Here is a 14534-nt window from a genome sequence, read left to right as displayed (position 1 = left end):
CTCCCAGGCATCCCTGAGGCCATCATTTGCATAGGCCCTGCCCTTCTCTTTATCCTGCTTCCCACAAAGCAACTCATCACTGGCAGCAGTATAGATTTGGAGGTGGTGAAGAATAATGACAGGGAGGCTGAAAAAGAGAAAGAAAAGTCCCAGAAGTCCTGCAGGCTTCCTTGCTAAATGCTGCTGGACATAGAGCGCACCTTCTTTACTGCAAGGCAAATACATTAAAAATGTTGAGGAGAGACAATTTAAAAATACATATTACATGACACAGGACTAGAACCTGCTTTATTATTTCAATTAGTCTTGAAAACAAAGAAGATTTCTCTCCTAAAAGCTGTTAAAAATATGGAACGCTTCACGAATTTGCGTGTCATCCTTGCGCAGGGGCCATGCTAATCTTCTCTGTATCGTTCCAATTTTAGTATATGTGCTGCCGAAGCGAGCACACTTTATTGATGAACTGACAATGTTTATAAACTCTCTAAATCTACAGTCTCTAGACATAGGGTGGCCTGGCAGAGATGCTCAGGTGGCCAGTAAGCATTCAAATCTGAGCCAATGGGCAAAAATGTATGAAGAGTAGCAATCCATTATTCTTCACTGCATTCGTGGTCCAAGACTTCACACACCGTAAGTATGTAGATTATGCCAGGGTTGCAAAGGCTCATGGTTTGGGCTACAGACAAGGAGCACTGTGACATCACGCTGCCTGTGGAACTTTGATAATAAAGGCGAAACAGCTGCACAGTAGGTTAGGTGAAGTGCTCTGAGTGTGGAAAGGCAGCATGCTTGGGTCCCTGGACAAGGTGAGCCTACGACAAGGTGTCAGAATTTTAACCCGTATTGTAATATTAAACTCCTTTTTGTTGTACCCGCCTACTTACTAAGGAGTTCACAAGCTCAGCCCCACACAGACCTGGAGCTGATTATGTTAACGCAGACTATTTAAGAAACTGAGCCTGATCTAAAAGATTTTCTTGGATCTAGGACCATTTTGCCTAGCTTTTAGGTCCTTCCTTCTCCTAAAGTCCTTTGTACAACTTAGGAAAACCTCACAGAACAGACTTTCAGGAGGTCAGATGGGTTTCCTTGTGCCTTCACACACACACGCTTTCTAGCCTTCTTAAGGACAAAAAGATGGGTGTGAACACATAGGGCCAGTGGCGCAATGGATAACGCGTCTGACTACGGATCAGAAGATTGTAGGTTCGACTCCTATCTGGCTCGGAAGGGTTGTGGGTCTCTTTTTCATTATGTTCCTGTGGTATTCTTATTTACCTCAGACTTGTTATAGGTTCAATATTCTCCAGCAGGGCTCATCCAGCAGTTGTTCCACGGTAGAGCTGCAGTATTAGGACCACGGCTAGTTAAACGTTTCCCATTTGCTGCTTGACTCTACGTGACGGCCGTCACGTGGTGTGCTGCTTTTGTATTTCAACATGGGTCCCTGATTCTCTTAACTACATAAAAAAGCTTGTTGACAAAAGTGTGTGTGCGCGAGGGTCTGTGGACGCAGGCAGGTGTGTGCAATTGAATGCTTACCCATTTACATTTGTGAGAGGGACAAACCAACTCCTTGTGGGCTGCAGGCTTACAACTGGTAGCCCCAGTATCCAGGCAGAACCACAGTTAAGGAGAGAGAGGAAGTTGGTCCATTATTAGAGAAGAACCATGAGCATCTTGCCCTGCTACCTTCTTCCCCTCTCAGCCACGATCGGCCAAGACCTCTCTATTAGGGTGGAGGGTGAACATTTCTTGGACATCAGAAACTGAGGGATGTAGACCCAATATGTCCTCCAAGCGCCTAGAGACCTGGTGACCAATCTGGCATGATGTTTTTCAGCATACCTGACCAATCTGGTTGCAAGGCAGATTTTAACAGTACTGCTGAAAAGGGACTCCCAGGCATCCCTGAGGCCATCATTTGCATAGGCCCTGCCCTTCTCTTTATCCTGCTTCCCACAAAGCAACTCATCACTGGCAGCAGTATAGATTTGGAGGTGGTGAAGAATAATGACAGGGAGGCTGAAAAAGAGAAAGAAAAGTCCCAGAAGTCCTGCAGGCTTCTTTGCTAAATGCTGCTGGACATAGAGCGCACCTTCTTTACTGCAAGGCAAATACATAAAAAATGTTGAGGAGAGACAATTTAAAAATACATATTACATGACACAGGACTGGAACCTGCTTTAATATTTCAATTAGTCTTGAAAACAAAGAAGATTTCTCTCCTAAAAGCTGTTAAAAATATGGAACGCTTCACGAATTTGCGTGTCATCCTTGCGCAGGGGCCATGATAATCTTCTCTGTATCGTTCCAATTTTAGTATATGTGCTGCCGAAGCGAGCACACTTTATTGATGAACTGACAATGTTTATAAACTCTCTAAATCTACAGTCTCTAGACATAGGGTGGCCTGGCAGAGATGCTCAGATGGCCAGTAAGCATTCAAATCTGAGCCAATGGGCAAAAATGTATGAAGAGTAGCAATCCATTATTCTTCACTGCATTCGTGGTCCAAGACTTCACACACCGTAAGTATGTAGATTATGCCAGGGTTGCAAAGGCTCATGGTTTGGGCTACAGACAAGGAGCATTGTGACATCACGCTGCCTGTGGAACTTTGATATTAAAGGCGAAACAGCTGCACAGTAGGTTAGGTGAAGTGCTCTGAGTGTGGAAAGGCAGCATGCTTGGGTCCCTGGACAAGGTGAGCCTACGACAAGGTGTCTGAATTTTAACCCGTATTGTAATATTAAACTCCTTTTTGTTGTACCCGCCTACTTACTAAGGAGTTCACAAGCTCAGCCCCACACAGACCTGGAGCTGATTATGTTAACGCAGACTATTTAAGAAACTGAGCCTGATCTAAAAGATTTTCTTGGATCTAGGACCATTTTGCCTAGCTTTTAGGTCCTTCCTTCTCCTAAAGTCCTTTGTACAACTTAGGAAAACCTCACAGAACAGACTTTCAGGAGGTCAGATGGGTTTCCTTGTGCCTTCACACACACACACACACACACACACACACACACACGCTTTCTAGCCTTCTTAAGGACAAAAAGATGGGTGTGAACACATAGGGCCAGTGGCGCAATGGATAACGCGTCTGACTACGGATCAGAAGATTGTAGGTTCGACTCCTATCTGGCTCGGAAGGGTTGTAGGTCTCTTTTTCATTATGTTCCTGTGGTATTCTTATTTACCTCAGACTTGTTGTAGGTTCAATATTCTCCAGCAGGGCTCATCCAGCAGTTGTTCCACGGTAGAGCTGCAGTATTAGGACCACGGCTAGTTAAACGTTTCCCATTTGCTGCTGGACTCTACGTGACGGCCGTCACGTGGTGTGCTGCTTTTGTATTTCAACATGGGTCCCTGATTCTCTTAACTACATAAAAAAGCTTGTTGACAAAACTGTGTGTGCGCGAGGGTCTGTGGACGCAGGCAGGTGTGTGCAATTGAATGCTTACCCATTTGCATTTGTGAGAGGGACAAACCAACTCCTTGTGGGCTGCAGGCTTACAACTGGTAGCCCCCGTAGCCAGGCAGAACCACAGTTAAGGAGAGAGAGGAAGTTGGTCCATTATTAGAGAAGAACCATGAGCATCTTGCCCTGCTACCTTCTTCCCCTCTCAGCCACGATCGGCCACGATCGGCCAAGACCTCTCTATTAGGGTGGAGGGTGAACATTTCTTGGACCTCAGAAACTGAGGGATGTAGACCCAATATGTCCTCCAAGCGCCTAGAGACCTGGTGACCAAGCTGGCATGGTGTTTTTCAGTATACCCGACCAATCTGGTTGCAAGGCAGATTTTAACAGTACTGCTGAAAAGGGACTCCCAGGCATCCCTGAGGCCATCATTTGCATAGGCCCTGCCCTTCTCTTTATCCTGCTTCCTACAAAGCAACTCATCACTGGCAGCAGTATAGATTTGGAGGTGGTGAAGAATAATGACAGGGAGGCTGAAAAAGAGAAAGAAAAGTCCCAGAATTCCTGCAGGCTTCCTTGCTAAATGCTGCTGGACATAGAGCGCACCTTCTTTACTGCAAGGCAAATACATTAAAAATGTTGAGGAGAGACAATTTAAAAATACATATTACATGACACAGGACTGGAACCTGCTTTATTATTTCAATTAGTCTTGAAAACAAAGAAGATTTCTCTCCTAAAAGCTGTTAAAAATATGGAACGCTTCACAAATTTGCGTGTCATCCTTGCGCAGGGGCCATGCTAATCTTCTCTGTATCGTTCCAATTTTAGTATATGTGCTGCAGAAGCGAGCACACTTTATTGATGAACTGACAATGTTTATAAACTCTCTAAATCTACAGTCTCTAGACATAGGGTGGCCTGGCAGAGATGCTCAGATGGCCAGTAAGCATTCAAATCTGGGCCAATGGGCAAAAATGTATGAAGAGTAGCAATCCATTATTCTTCACTGCATTCGTGGTCCAAGACTTCACACACCGTAAGTATGTAGATTATGCCAGGGTTGCAAAGGCTCATGGTTTGGGCTACAGACAAGGAGCATTGTGACATCACGCTGCCTGTGGAACTTTGATATTAAAGGCGAAACAGCTGCACAGTAGGTTAGGTGAAGTGCTCTGAGTGTGGAAAGGCAGCATGCTTGGGACCCTGGACAAGGTGAGCCTACGACAAGGTGTCTGAATTTTAACCCGTATTGTAATATTAAACTCCTTTTTGTTGTACCCGCCTACTTACTAAGGAGTTCACAAGCTCAGCCCCACACAGACCTGGAGCTTATTATGTTAACGCAGACTATTTAAGAAACTGAGCGTGATCTAAAAGATTTTCTTGGATCTAGGACCATTTTGCCTAACTTTTAGGTCCTTCCTTCTCCTAAAGTCCTTTGTACAACTTAGGAAAACCTCACAGAACAGACTTTCAGGAGGTCAGATGGGTTTCCTTGTGCCTTCACACACACACACACACACACACACTTTCTAGCCCTCTTAAGGACAAAAAGATGGGTGTGAATACATAGGGCCAGTGGCGCAATGGATAACGCGTCTGACTACGGATCAGAAGATTGTAGGTTCGACTCCTATCTGGCTCGGAAGGGTTGTAAGTCTCTTTTTCATTATGTTCCTGTGGTATTCTTATTTACCTCAGACTTGTTGTAGGTTCAATATTCTCCAGCAGGGCTCATCCAGCAGTTGTTCCACGGTAGAGCTGCAGTATTAGGACCACGGCTAGTTAAACGTTTCCCATTTGCTGCTGGACTCTACGTGACGGCCGTCACGTGGTGTGCTGCTTTTGTATTTCAACATGGGTCCCTGATTCTCTTAACTACATAAAAAAGCTTGTTGACAAAAGTGTGTGTGCGCGAGGGTCTGTGGACGCAGGCAGCTTTGTGCAATTGAATGCTTACCCATTTACATTTGTGAGAGGGACAAACCAACTCCTTGTGGGTTGCAGGCTTACAACTGGTAGCCCCAGTAGCCAGGCAGAACCACAGTTAAGGAGAGAGAGGAAGTTGGTCCATTATTAGAGAAGAACCATGAGCATCTTGCCCTGCTACCTTCTTCCCCTCTCAGCCACGATCGGCCACGATCGGCCAAGACCTCTCTATTAGGGTGGAGGGTGAACATTTCTTGGACATCAGAAACTGAGGGATGTAGACCCAATATGTCCTCCAAGCGCCTAGAGACCTGGTGACCAATCTGGCATGATGTTTTTCAGCATACCTGACCAATCTGGTTGCAAGGCAGATTTTAACAGTACTGCTGAAAAGGGACTCCCAGGCATCCCTGAGGCCATCATTTGCATAGGCCCTGCCCTTCTCTTTATCCTGCTTCCCACAAAGCAACTGATCACTGGCAGCAGTATAGATTTGGAGGTGGTGAAGAATAATGACAGGGAGGCTGAAAAAGAGAAAGAAAAGTCCCAGAAGTCCTGCAGGCTTCCTTGCTAAATGCTGCTGGACATAGAGCGCACCTTCTTTACTGCAAGGCAAATACATTAAAAATGTTGAGGAGAGACAATTTAAAAATACATATTACATGACACAGGACTGGAACCTGCTTTAATATTTCAATTAGTCTTGAAAACAAAGAAGATTTCTCTCCTAAAAGCTGTTAAAAATATGGAACGCTTCACAAATTTGCGTGTCATCCTTGCGCAGGGGCCATGCTAATCTTCTCTGTATCGTTCCAATTTTAGTATATGTGCTGCCGAAGCGAGCACACTTTATTGATGAACTGACACGTTTATAAACTCTCTAAATCTACAGTCTCTAGACATAGGGTGGCCTGGCAGAGATGCTCAGATGGCCAGTAAGCATTCAAATCTGAGCCAATGGGCAAAAATGTATGAAGAGTAGCAATCCATTATTCTTCACTGCATTCGTGGTCCAAGACTTCACACACCGTAAGTATGTAGATCATGCCAGGGTTGCAAAGGCTCATGGTTTGGGCTACAGACAAGGAGCATTGTGACATCACGCTGCCTGTGGAACTTTGATATTAAAGGCGAAACAGCTGCACAGTAGGTTAGGTGAAGTGCTCTGAGTGTGGAAAGGCAGCATGCTTGGGTCCCTGGACAAGGTGAGCCTACGACAAGGTGTCTGAATTTTAACCCGTATTGTAATATTAAACTCCTTTTTGTTGTACCGGCCTACTTACTAAGGAGTTCACAAGCTCAGCCCCACACAGACCTGGAGCTGATTATGTTAACGCAGACTATTTAAGAAACTGAGCCTGATCTAAAAGATTTTCTTGGATCTAGGACCATTTTGCCTAGCTTTTAGGTCCTTCCTTCTCCTAAAGTCCTTTGTACAACTTAGGAAAACCTCACAGAACAGACTTTCAGGAGGTCAGATGGGTTTCCTTGTGCCTTCACACACACACACACACACACACACACACACACACGCTTTCTAGCCTTCTTAAGGACAAAAAGATGGGTGTGAACACATAGGGCCAGTGGCGCAATGGATAACGCGTCTGACTACGGATCAGAAGATTGTAGGTTTGACTCCTATCTGGCTCGGAAGGGTTGTAGGTCTCTTTTTCATTATGTTCCTGTGGTATTCTTATTTACCTCAGACTTGTTGTAGGTTCAATATTCTCCAGCAGGGCTCATCCAGCAGTTGTTCCATGGTAGAGCTGCAGTATTAGGACCACGGCTAGGTAAACGTTTCCCATTTGCTGCTGGACTCTACGTGACGGCCGTCACGTGGTGTGCTGCTTTTGTATTTCAACATGGGTCCCTGATTCTCTTAACTACATAAAAAAGCTTGTTGACAAAACTGTGTGTGCGCGAGGGTCTGTGGACGCAGGCAGGTGTGTGCAATTGAATGCTTACCCATTTGCATTTGTGAGAGGGACAAACCAACTCCTTGTGGGCTGCAGGCTTACAACTGGTAGCCCCCGTAGCCAGGCAGAACCACAGTTAAGGAGAGAGAGGAAGTTGGTCCATTATTAGAGAAGAACCATGAGCATCTTGCCCTGCTACCTTCTTCCCCTCTCAGCCACGATCGGCCACGATCGGCCAAGACCTCTCTATTAGGGTGGAGGGTGAACATTTCTTGGACCTCAGAAACTGAGGGATGTAGACCCAATATGTCCTCCAAGCGCCTAGAGACCTGGTGACCAATCTGGCATGGTGTTTTTCAGTATACCCGACCAATCTGGTTGCAAGGCAGATTTTAACAGTACTGCTGAAAAGGGACTCCCAGGCATCCCTGAGGCCATCATTTGCATAGGCCCTGCCCTTCTCTTTATCCTGCTTCCTACAAAGCAACTCATCACTGGCAGCAGTATAGATTTGGAGGTGGTGAAGAATAATGACAGGGAGGCTGAAAAAGAGAAAGAAAAGTCCCAGAAGTCCTGCAGGCTTCCTTGCTAAATGCTGCTGGACATAGAGCGCACCTTCTTTACTGCAAGGCAAATACATTAAAAATGTTGAGGAGAGACAATTTAAAAATACATATTACATGACACAGGACTGGAACCTGCTTTATTATTTCAATTAGTCTTGAAAACAAAGAAGATTTCTCTCCTAAAAGCTGTTAAAAATATGGAACGCTTCACGAATTTGCGTGTCATCCTTGCGCAGGGGCCATGCTAATCTTCTCTGTATCGTTCCAATTTTAGTATATGTGCTGCAGAAGCGAGCACACTTTATTGATGAACTGACAATGTTTATAAACTCTCTAAATCTACAGTCTCTAGACATAGGGTGGCCTGGCAGAGATGCTCAGATGGCCAGTAAGCATTCAAATCTGGGCCAATGGGCAAAAATGTATGAAGAGTAGCAATCCATTATTCTTCACTGCATTCGTGGTCCAAGACTTCACACACCGTAAGTATGTAGATTATGCCAGGGTTGCAAAGGCTCATGGTTTGGGCTACAGACAAGGAGCATTGTGACATCACGCTGCCTGTGGAACTTTGATATTAAAGGCGAAACAGCTGCACAGTAGGTTAGGTGAAGTGCTCTGAGTGTGGAAAGGCAGCATGCTTGGGACCCTGGACAAGGTGAGCCTACGACAAGGTGTCTGAATTTTAACCCGTATTGTAATATTAAACTCCTTTTTGTTGTACCCGCCTACTTACTAAGGAGTTCACAAGCTCAGCCCCACACAGACCTGGAGCTTATTATGTTAACGCAGACTATTTAAGAAACTGAGCGTGATCTAAAAGATTTTCTTGGATCTAGGACCATTTTGCCTAACTTTTAGGTCCTTCCTTCTCCTAAAGTCCTTTGTACAACTTAGGAAAACCTCACAGAACAGACTTTCAGGAGGTCAGATGGGTTTCCTTGTGCCTTCACACACACACACACACACACACACTTTCTAGCCCTCTTAAGGACAAAAAGATGGGTGTGAATACATAGGGCCAGTGGCGCAATGGATAACGCGTCTGACTACGGATCAGAAGATTGTAGGTTCGACTCCTATCTGGCTCGGAAGGGTTGTAAGTCTCTTTTTCATTATGTTCCTGTGGTATTCTTATTTACCTCAGACTTGTTGTAGGTTCAATATTCTCCAGCAGGGCTCATCCAGCAGTTGTTCCACGGTAGAGCTGCAGTATTAGGACCACGGCTAGTTAAACGTTTCCCATTTGCTGCTGGACTCTACGTGACGGCCGTCACGTGGTGTGCTGCTTTTGTATTTCAACATGGGTCCCTGATTCTCTTAACTACATAAAAAAGCTTGTTGACAAAAGTGTGTGCGCGCGAGGGTCTGTGGACGCAGGCAGCTTTGTGCAATTGAATGCTTACCCATTTACATTTGTGAGAGGGACAAACCAACTCCTTGTGGGTTGCAGGCTTACAACTGGTAGCCCCAGTAGCCAGGCAGAACCACAGTTAAGGAGAGAGAGGAAGTTGGTCCATTATTAGAGAAGAACCATGAGCATCTTGCCCTGCTACCTTCTTCCCCTCTCAGCCACGATCGGCCACGATCTCTCTATTAGGGTGGAGGGTGAACATTTCTTGGACCTCAGAAACTGAGGGATGTAGACCCAATATGTCCTCCAAGCGCCTAGACACCTGGTGACCAATCTGGCATGGTGTTTTCAGCATACCTGACCAATCTGGTTGCAAGGCAGATTTTAACAGTACTGCTGAAAAGGGACTCCCAGGCATCCCTGAGGCCATCATTTGCATAGGCCCTGCCCTTCTCTTTATCCTGCTTCCCACAAAGCAACTCATCACTGGCAGCAGTATAGATTTGGAGGTGGTGAAGAATAATGACAGGGAGGCTGAAAAAGAGAAAGAAAAGTCCCAGAAGTCCTGCAGGCTTCCTTGCTAAATGCTGCTGGACATAGAGCGCACCTTCTTTACTGCAAGGCAAATACATTAAAAATGTTGAGGAGAGACAATTTAAAAATACATATTACATGACACAGGACTAGAACCTGCTTTATTATTTCAATTAGTCTTGAAAACAAAGAAGATTTCTCTCCTAAAAGCTGTTAAAAATATGGAACGCTTCACGAATTTGCGTGTCATCCTTGCGCAGGGGCCATGCTAATCTTCTCTGTATCGTTCCAATTTTAGTATATGTGCTGCCGAAGCGAGCACACTTTATTGATGAACTGACAATGTTTATAAACTCTCTAAATCTACAGTCTCTAGACATAGGGTGGCCTGGCAGAGATGCTCAGGTGGCCAGTAAGCATTCAAATCTGAGCCAATGGGCAAAAATGTATGAAGAGTAGCAATCCATTATTCTTCACTGCATTCGTGGTCCAAGACTTCACACACCGTAAGTATGTAGATTATGCCAGGGTTGCAAAGGCTCATGGTTTGGGCTACAGACAAGGAGCACTGTGACATCACGCTGCCTGTGGAACTTTGATAATAAAGGCGAAACAGCTGCACAGTAGGTTAGGTGAAGTGCTCTGAGTGTGGAAAGGCAGCATGCTTGGGTCCCTGGACAAGGTGAGCCTACGACAAGGTGTCAGAATTTTAACCCGTATTGTAATATTAAACTCCTTTTTGTTGTACCCGCCTACTTACTAAGGAGTTCACAAGCTCAGCCCCACACAGACCTGGAGCTGATTATGTTAACGCAGACTATTTAAGAAACTGAGCCTGATCTAAAAGATTTTCTTGGATCTAGGACCATTTTGCCTAGCTTTTAGGTCCTTCCTTCTCCTAAAGTCCTTTGTACAACTTAGGAAAACCTCACAGAACAGACTTTCAGGAGGTCAGATGGGTTTCCTTGTGCCTTCACACACACACGCTTTCTAGCCTTCTTAAGGACAAAAAGATGGGTGTGAACACATAGGGCCAGTGGCGCAATGGATAACGCGTCTGACTACGGATCAGAAGATTGTAGGTTCGACTCCTATCTGGCTCGGAAGGGTTGTGGGTCTCTTTTTCATTATGTTCCTGTGGTATTCTTATTTACCTCAGACTTGTTATAGGTTCAATATTCTCCAGCAGGGCTCATCCAGCAGTTGTTCCACGGTAGAGCTGCAGTATTAGGACCACGGCTAGTTAAACGTTTCCCATTTGCTGCTTGACTCTACGTGACGGCCGTCACGTGGTGTGCTGCTTTTGTATTTCAACATGGGTCCCTGATTCTCTTAACTACATAAAAAAGCTTGTTGACAAAAGTGTGTGTGCGCGAGGGTCTGTGGACGCAGGCAGGTGTGTGCAATTGAATGCTTACCCATTTACATTTGTGAGAGGGACAAACCAACTCCTTGTGGGCTGCAGGCTTACAACTGGTAGCCCCAGTAGCCAGGCAGAACCACAGTTAAGGAGAGAGAGGAAGTTGGTCCATTATTAGAGAAGAACCATGAGCATCTTGCCCTGCTACCTTCTTCCCCTCTCAGCCACAATCGGCCAAGACCTCTCTATTAGGGTGGAGGGTGAACATTTCTTGGACATCAGAAACTGAGGGATGTAGACCCAATATGTCCTCCAAGCGCCTAGAGACCTGGTGACCAATCTGGCATGATGTTTTTCAGCATACCTGACCAATCTGGTTGCAAGGCAGATTTTAACAGTACTGCTGAAAAGGGACTCCCAGGCATCCCTGAGGCCATCATTTGCATAGGCCCTGCCCTTCTCTTTATCCTGCTTCCCACAAAGCAACTCATCACTGGCAGCAGTATAGATTTGGAGGTGGTGAAGAATAATGACAGGGAGGCTGAAAAAGAGAAAGAAAAGTCCCAGAAGTCCTGCAGGCTTCCTTGCTAAATGCTGCTGGACATAGAGCGCACCTTCTTTACTGCAAGGCAAATACATTAAAAATGTTGAGGAGAGACAATTTAAAAATACATATTACATGACACAGGACTGGAACCTGCTTTAATATTTCAATTAGTCTTGAAAACAAAGAAGATTTCTCTCCTAAAAGCTGTTAAAAATATGGAACGCTTCACGAATTTGCATGTCATCCTTGCGCAGGGGCCATGATAATCTTCTCTGTATCGTTCCAATTTTAGTATATGTGCTGCCGAAGCGAGCACACTTTATTGATGAACTGACAATGTTTATAAACTCTCTAAATCTACAGTCTCTAGACATAGGGTGGCCTGGCAGAGATGCTCAGATGGCCAGTAAGCATTCAAATCTGAGCCAATGGGCAAAAATGTATGAAGAGTAGCAATCCATTATTCTTCACTGCATTCGTGGTCCAAGACTTCACACACCGTAAGTATGTAGATTATGCCAGGGTTGCAAAGGCTCATGGTTTGGGCTACAGACAAGGAGCATTGTGACATCACGCTGCCTGTGGAACTTTGATATTAAAGGCGAAACAGCTGCACAGTAGGTTAGGTGAAGTGCTCTGAGTGTGGAAAGGCAGCATGCTTGGGTCCCTGGACAAGGTGAGCCTACGACAAGGTGTCTGAATTTTAACCCGTATTGTAATATTAAACTCCTTTTTGTTGTACCCGCCTACTTACTAAGGAGTTCACAAGCTCAGCCCCACACAGACCTGGAGCTGATTATGTTAACGCAGACTATTTAAGAAACTGAGCCTGATCTAAAAGATTTTCTTGGATCTAGGACCATTTTGCCTAGCTTTTAGGTCCTTCCTTCTCCTAAAGTCCTTTGTACAACTTAGGAAAACCTCATAGAACAGACTTTCAGGTGGTCAGATGGGTTTCCTTGTGCCTTCACACACACACACACACACACACACACACGCTTTCTAGCCTTCTTAAGGACAAAAAGATGGGTGTGAACACATAGGGCCAGTGGCGCAATGGATAACGCGTCTGACTACAGATCAGAAGATTGTAGGTTCGACTCCTATCTGGCTCGGAAGGGTTGTAGGTCTCTTTTTCATTATGTTCCTGTGGTATTCTTATTTACCTCAGACTTGTTGTAGGTTCAATATTCTCCAGCAGGGCTCATCCAGCAGTTGTTCCACGGTAGAGCTGCAGTATTAGGACCACGGCTAGTTAAACGTTTCCCATTTGCTGCTGGACTCTACGTGACGGCCGTCACGTGGTGTGCTGCTTTTGTATTTCAACATGGGTCCCTGATTCTCTTAACTACATAAAAAAGCTTGTTGACAAAACTGTGTGTGCGCGAGGGTCTGTGGACGCAGGCAGGTGTGTGCAATTGAATGCTTACCCATTTGCATTTGTGAGAGGGACAAACCAACTCCTTGTGGGCTGCAGGCTTACAACTGGTAGCCCCCGTAGCCAGGCAGAACCACAGTTAAGGAGAGAGAGGAAGTTGGTCCATTATTAGAGAAGAACCATGAGCATCTTGCCCTGCTACCTTTTTCCCTCTCAGCCACGATCGGCCACGATCGGCCAAGACCTCTCTATTAGGGTGGAGGGTGAACATTTCTTGGACCTCAGAAACTGAGGGATGTAGACCCAATATGTCCTCCAAGCGCCTAGAGACCTGGTGACCAAGCTGGCATGGTGTTTTTCAGTATACCCGACCAATCTGGTTGCAAGGCAGATTTTAACAGTACTGCTGAAAAGGGACTCCCAGGCATCCCTGAGGCCATCATTTGCATAGGCCCTGCCCTTCTCTTTATCCTGCTTCCTACAAAGCAACTCATCACTGGCAGCAGTATAGATTTGGAGGTGGTGAAGAATAATGACAGGGAGGCTGAAAAAGAGAAAGAAAAGTCCCAGAATTCCTGCAGGCTTCCTTGCTAAATGCTGCTGGACATAGAGCGCACCTTCTTTACTGCAAGGCAAATACATTAAAAATGTTGAGGAGAGACAATTTAAAAATACATATTACATGACACAGGACTGGAACCTGCTTTATTATTTCAATTAGTCTTGAAAACAAAGAAGATTTCTCTCCTAAAAGCTGTTAAAAATATGGAACGCTTCACAAATTTGCGTGTCATCCTTGCGCAGGGGCCATGCTAATCTTCTCTGTATCGTTCCAATTTTAGTATATGTGCTGCAGAAGCGAGCACACTTTATTGATGAACTGACAATGTTTATAAACTCTCTAAATCTACAGTCTCTAGACATAGGGTGGCCTGGCAGAGATGCTCAGATGGCCAGTAAGCATTCAAATCTGGGCCAATGGGCAAAAATGTATGAAGAGTAGCAATCCATTATTCTTCACTGCATTCGTGGTCCAAGACTTCACACACCGTAAGTATGTAGATTATGCCAGGGTTGCAAAGGCTCATGGTTTGGGCTACAGACAAGGAGCATTGTGACATCACGCTGCCTGTGGAACTTTGATATTAAAGGCGAAACAGCTGCACAGTAGGTTAGGTGAAGTGCTCTGAGTGTGGAAAGGCAGCATGCTTGGGACCCTGGACAAGGTGAGCCTACGACAAGGTGTCTGAATTTTAACCCGTATTGTAATATTAAACTCCTTTTTGTTGTACCCGCCTACTTACTAAGGAGTTCACAAGCTCAGCCCCACACAGACCTGGAGCTTATTATGTTAACGCAGACTATTTAAGAAACTGAGCGTGATCTAAAAGATTTTCTTGGATCTAGGACCATTTTGCCTAACTTTTAGGTCCTTCCTTCTCCTAAAGTCCTTTGTACAACTTAGGAAAACCTCACAGAACAGACTTTCAGGAGGTCAGATGGGTTTCCTTGTGCCT

The 14534-nt window shown here is 45.2% G+C and overlaps 15 non-coding genes across 15 annotated transcripts; 7 read left to right on the top strand and 8 right to left on the bottom strand.

The window, feature by feature from the left end:
• Nucleotides 1-342: 342 nt before the first annotated feature.
• Nucleotides 343-449, bottom strand: LOC144764585 (U6 spliceosomal RNA). Its single transcript, XR_013596637.1, has one exon. It is a non-coding gene; the product is annotated as a U6 spliceosomal RNA (small nuclear RNA).
• A 708-nt stretch (nt 450-1157) lies between these two features.
• On the top strand, nt 1158-1230 carry TRNAR-ACG (transfer RNA arginine (anticodon ACG)). The gene has a single exon. It is a non-coding gene; the product is annotated as a tRNA-Arg (tRNA).
• A 1013-nt stretch (nt 1231-2243) lies between these two features.
• Nucleotides 2244-2350, bottom strand: LOC144765191 (U6 spliceosomal RNA). Its single transcript, XR_013597199.1, has one exon. It is a non-coding gene; the product is annotated as a U6 spliceosomal RNA (small nuclear RNA).
• Nucleotides 2351-3082: 732 nt separating this feature from the next.
• TRNAR-ACG (transfer RNA arginine (anticodon ACG)) lies at nt 3083-3155 on the top strand. Its single transcript has one exon. It is a non-coding gene; the product is annotated as a tRNA-Arg (tRNA).
• Nucleotides 3156-4178: 1023 nt separating this feature from the next.
• Nucleotides 4179-4285, bottom strand: LOC144764890 (U6 spliceosomal RNA). Its single transcript, XR_013596916.1, has one exon. It is a non-coding gene; the product is annotated as a U6 spliceosomal RNA (small nuclear RNA).
• Nucleotides 4286-5005: 720 nt separating this feature from the next.
• TRNAR-ACG (transfer RNA arginine (anticodon ACG)) lies at nt 5006-5078 on the top strand. The gene has a single exon. It is a non-coding gene; the product is annotated as a tRNA-Arg (tRNA).
• Nucleotides 5079-6101: 1023 nt separating this feature from the next.
• LOC144764787 (U6 spliceosomal RNA) lies at nt 6102-6208 on the bottom strand. The gene has a single exon (XR_013596817.1). It is a non-coding gene; the product is annotated as a U6 spliceosomal RNA (small nuclear RNA).
• Nucleotides 6209-6939: 731 nt separating this feature from the next.
• Nucleotides 6940-7012, top strand: TRNAR-ACG (transfer RNA arginine (anticodon ACG)). Its single transcript has one exon. It is a non-coding gene; the product is annotated as a tRNA-Arg (tRNA).
• A 1023-nt stretch (nt 7013-8035) lies between these two features.
• Nucleotides 8036-8142, bottom strand: LOC144764881 (U6 spliceosomal RNA). Its single transcript, XR_013596907.1, has one exon. It is a non-coding gene; the product is annotated as a U6 spliceosomal RNA (small nuclear RNA).
• Nucleotides 8143-8862: 720 nt separating this feature from the next.
• Nucleotides 8863-8935, top strand: TRNAR-ACG (transfer RNA arginine (anticodon ACG)). The gene has a single exon. It is a non-coding gene; the product is annotated as a tRNA-Arg (tRNA).
• A 1012-nt stretch (nt 8936-9947) lies between these two features.
• LOC144764584 (U6 spliceosomal RNA) lies at nt 9948-10054 on the bottom strand. Its single transcript, XR_013596636.1, has one exon. It is a non-coding gene; the product is annotated as a U6 spliceosomal RNA (small nuclear RNA).
• A 708-nt stretch (nt 10055-10762) lies between these two features.
• Nucleotides 10763-10835, top strand: TRNAR-ACG (transfer RNA arginine (anticodon ACG)). Its single transcript has one exon. It is a non-coding gene; the product is annotated as a tRNA-Arg (tRNA).
• Nucleotides 10836-11848: 1013 nt separating this feature from the next.
• LOC144765247 (U6 spliceosomal RNA) lies at nt 11849-11955 on the bottom strand. The gene has a single exon (XR_013597252.1). It is a non-coding gene; the product is annotated as a U6 spliceosomal RNA (small nuclear RNA).
• A 726-nt stretch (nt 11956-12681) lies between these two features.
• TRNAC-ACA (transfer RNA cysteine (anticodon ACA)) lies at nt 12682-12754 on the top strand. The gene has a single exon. It is a non-coding gene; the product is annotated as a tRNA-Cys (tRNA).
• Nucleotides 12755-13776: 1022 nt separating this feature from the next.
• On the bottom strand, nt 13777-13883 carry LOC144764889 (U6 spliceosomal RNA). Its single transcript, XR_013596915.1, has one exon. It is a non-coding gene; the product is annotated as a U6 spliceosomal RNA (small nuclear RNA).
• Between the last annotated feature and the right edge of the window lie 651 nt (nt 13884-14534).

This window comes from Lissotriton helveticus, chromosome 6 (assembly GCF_964261635.1).
Source record: "Lissotriton helveticus chromosome 6, aLisHel1.1, whole genome shotgun sequence".
In the NCBI taxonomy this organism is placed as follows: domain Eukaryota; kingdom Metazoa; phylum Chordata; class Amphibia; order Caudata; family Salamandridae; genus Lissotriton; species Lissotriton helveticus.
Note: the sequence above shows the minus strand (reverse complement) of the source record. Positions and strands in the feature narration are given on the sequence as shown.